This window comes from Panthera leo, chromosome A2 (genome assembly GCF_018350215.1).
Source record: "Panthera leo isolate Ple1 chromosome A2, P.leo_Ple1_pat1.1, whole genome shotgun sequence".
In the NCBI taxonomy this organism is placed as follows: domain Eukaryota; kingdom Metazoa; phylum Chordata; class Mammalia; order Carnivora; family Felidae; genus Panthera; species Panthera leo.
Window position 1 is genome coordinate 119,541,948 of NC_056680.1, and position 4,042 is coordinate 119,545,989.

Below are 4,042 nucleotides of genomic sequence, written 5' to 3' on the forward strand. Positions count from 1 at the left end.
TCAGGCTCTGTGCTGACAGCTCAGAGCCTGGAGCCTGCTTTGGATTCTGTGTCTCCCTGTCTCTCAATCCCTCCGCCGCTCACGCTCTGTCTCTCTGTCTCTCTCAAAAATAAATGAACATTAAAAATAATAATAAGTAAAACTGTCAGGTTGGGGCATCTGACTGGCTCAGTTGGTAGAGCATGTGACTCTTGATCTTGGGGTTGTGAGTTCAAGCCCCACATTGGATGTAGATATTATTTAAAAAGTAAAATCTTAAAAAAATAAAATAAGTGTCTTCGTTTTGAACTTAAAATCATTAAAAAAAAAAAAAATAATAATAATAATAATAATAAAATTGGCAGGTTGATCAGACCAGGTGATTTCAGGGTTCCCCCAAGCACTTGTGTTCTCCCCAACCGCATGTTCTGAGGAGACTCCGGTTTCTTAGGCCCTGATGGAACATGAGTTGGACCCAGGTTCAAATTTAGAACCTGCCATCTGGTGACCTCACGCAAGTGACTTCGTCTCAGTTCTCTCATCCCTACATGGCAAAAATAATATTAGCTACCTCAGTGTTTTTGAGAGGGTGGAGTGAGATAGCATACGTAAGTACTTGTCATATAGAATGGGCTCGATAAATGGTACCTATAGCAATAATAATTATGGTGACGCAGGCTTATAACTCATTCTTTTCAACTGTCTCACCCAAGGTAATGAATCGTATTCTCTCCCCCACTGGTTTTCATTGTATCAGGACACCACAGAAAGGCGTGCCCCTCCCTGACCTCTGGCCAGAGCATTGCGGTGTTCCTTATATTCCAATTAAGAAGACCCAGAGAAGAGCCCATTTACACATCTCTGGCAGGTAAATACAATTCCAATTGCCTAGCTTCGGAGCTTTGATTTCACATTAATAGCTGCTGCCTCCAAGATAAATGTGGACCTGTAATGAAAACAAGGGAAACTGATTAATCTTGTAGACAACCATGCCCCTCTTGGAAATGTCTGTGTCTCTCCCCGCACTTGTCAAGGCTTCTGCCGTTGTTCCTTTTAAGTGTTGTTACATATCTTCGACGGACACCTCACGGCTTTGGAAACACAGCTCAGAGGCACACCAGGAAGAAGAATGTCACGGCCCGCGCGGTGTATTAACTTGTCCAATAAACCATAAACCACGCTGCTTAAGAAAAGAAGTCAGACATGTCACATTCACAGACTTGCAAAAATGTCATTGTGCTATTAAAAAGGAGGGCTAGGGGGTGCAGCTGAAATGACCTCACAGCTGTGCTGCACCTTAGCCGTAGCCTTGAGAAGTAGCCCCAGATGGCGGTGATCCCCCTGTAAGACACAGATGCGTGTCCTGAGAAATTTACAGAAGCGCATCAGTCTCCTTGCACTTGGTAAGGAAGGGCCACCTCCAAAGACGGGCCGCAGGCTACAGACTCAGGGAAGTTGTGGCTAATTACTTGGTAATTATTTATAACAAGTGCTTCTGCTCCCAGCATGATTATCCTTCCCTGGGTTGCTTGCCTCCTTGTGCCTGGTTTATGTAGGGAAACAATGTCCAAATTAATCTAAGTCTTTTGTAGATGAATCTGTTCTCTGATGATGCACCACCCTTCCGCAGCAGGTGTTAAGCCTTGCTAACAAAAGACGTATTTTCGGTTTCCCTTTGGCTATGCTGAAAACCAGGCAAGCAAGACTTTGGTGGATTAAGGATGAATTATGGGATTAATATAGACTTGGCCACCAAGGACAGTAGAGCTAGCCCTGTGGAAAACCATGAGAAATAATCACCGTGAGCTTTTGCAGGGTTTCATGGTTTGCCTAGCACTTTTCACATACGTCATGTCTTTAATTTGTACAACAGTCCTGAAATGCTTATGTTGATATTATGATGAAGCTGCCCATGTGCTCAGTACAATGTCTGATTAAGGGCACCGTGAGGCTTTAGGACTAAACTGGTAGGGATTTGAATTCCAGCTCAACCACTCATTAGCTGTGTGACCTTTGCCATATTAATTAACCTCTCTAAGCCTTAGCCTTCTCATATATGGAAAGAGGACAGTCCTACAGGGCTGATCTGAGGATTTAATGAAATTGCGTATAGAGCTGTTAGCACAATGCCTGGCCCATAGCGAGTAGGCCATTCATTTGTTGAAGGCAAAAATTTTGCAGAGGATAACCAGAGATCAAAGGGAGTAGGGGAGATACCATGTGGCATCGCTTCTTTTTTCTTTTATTCAGATTTCATTTTATTTTCCTCTAATGCAGACAGTGGTTAGCCCAGGTGCTCTACTTACTAATAAAATATTGTGCCTATGATTGATTGCATGATTCAAAGCAGTTGACCTAGAAAAGTGACTTTTCTGGTTCTGTAGCCTCTTGAGGGCTGTCGAGAACTTCAAGAACTAAGTAGTATCACCAAATAAAGGAATACAGGTAAAACAGGTGAAGGATAGTCCTGGGTAGGAAGACTTCGGCAATTACCTTAAACCATTTGTTGTGTTTTATGTGTGGCAATTGAGGCTAAACTGCTGAGGACCTCCTGCTTGGCTGGCTTCTGTGGATTTAAAGGACTCTCCCTTGACTTTGAGATGGCTACCCCATAGGAACACACAGCAGCTGGGGAGAGAGAACACACGGGAGGACCAGTTCTCTCTTCCTTCTCTATTCTCTGTCCCTGGCTACAGCCTTTCTCTTAACCTTGGTTTTCTCATCCGAAAATGGAGGCTGTAACAATTGTCTTACCCCATCCACCCTAACCACCTCCCTCGCCCCAGAGGCTGGTGAATCCTAGGTGAGATGAGGGGTATGAGTGCAGGGGCTGACAGCACTATGCGTGTCCTGTGCAGCACAGTGGTCCCCAGTGCCATGTAAATTGCCTGTGTTTAATGTATTCCCGTCCACCCTACCCGGAGATCTATCAGTAATACGTTCTTTCTTAGAAGAACTCAACACTGAATTCTTAAATTCTGGGCTTCTTTGCACCATGATGGTTGGAAGAATTACAACCTCACCTTTCTGTGCACCTGTTTCTGTGCACCTGTTGTTAATTTCTCCCAGGAAATTTTTGACAAAAATGAGCAAGCAAAATAAAATACAGTCCATCCTCTTACTTGTGGATTCTGTATTTGCAAATTTGTTTCCATGGTTTGGATAACACGGTCCCTCAGAATTCCTCACCCAAATGACCACAAGCCTGCTGCCAGAGCCTGCATGGATGCATTCTGCCCCTGGGGGGTGGCCAAGAGGCATACTTACAGAGCTGGATGTGCAGGCTGGACTGTGCAGGCGGAGGACAGGCTAAAATGCTATCGAGCTTTATACAACCGTGTTCCAGACCATAACTTTAAGCAGTCTCAGAATTCTAAATTCGAATCTGGTTTCCCAGGTTGTTATAATGACATATTTTTTGAGCTAAGAAGGTAGAGCGTGTTTCTTTTCTTGGTTTGTTACCTTCATTTATAATGTTTAAATATTTAGACACATGGCATGTGGGCCTCCATTTATACTCTTATGCCAGGCCCCCCAAGAAAGAGGCAGGCTTGGAAAGAAATACACTTCTGTGGATTTAAAAAATTTTTTTTTTAACATTTATTTATTTGTGAGACAGAGAGAGACAGAGCATGAATGGGGGAGGGTCAAAGAGAGAGGGAGACACAGAATCTGAAACAGGCTCCAGGCTCTGAGCTGTCAGAACAGAGCCCGACGCGGGGCTCGAACTCACGGACCACGAGATCATGACCTGAGACGAAGTCGGCCGCTTAACTGACTGACCCACCCAGGCGCCCCACACTTCTGTGGATTTAAGCTGATAATATTTGGGGCCTCTTTGTTACCACATCATAACCTAGCTTATTCTGACTGTTGTTATACATCGGAAGGAGGGGGTGGGTTTTTCAGGTACAGAAGCTCTAAAGCCATATATTCTGGCATAGGAACGTCAACATGGGTACCAGGAGGGGCTCAACCCAACAAGGAGTCCTGGGAGCCTCTGTGAACATTCCTGTGATCTGTGATGTGGACTACGTGAGGGGTGTCTACGTAATCTGCCTGG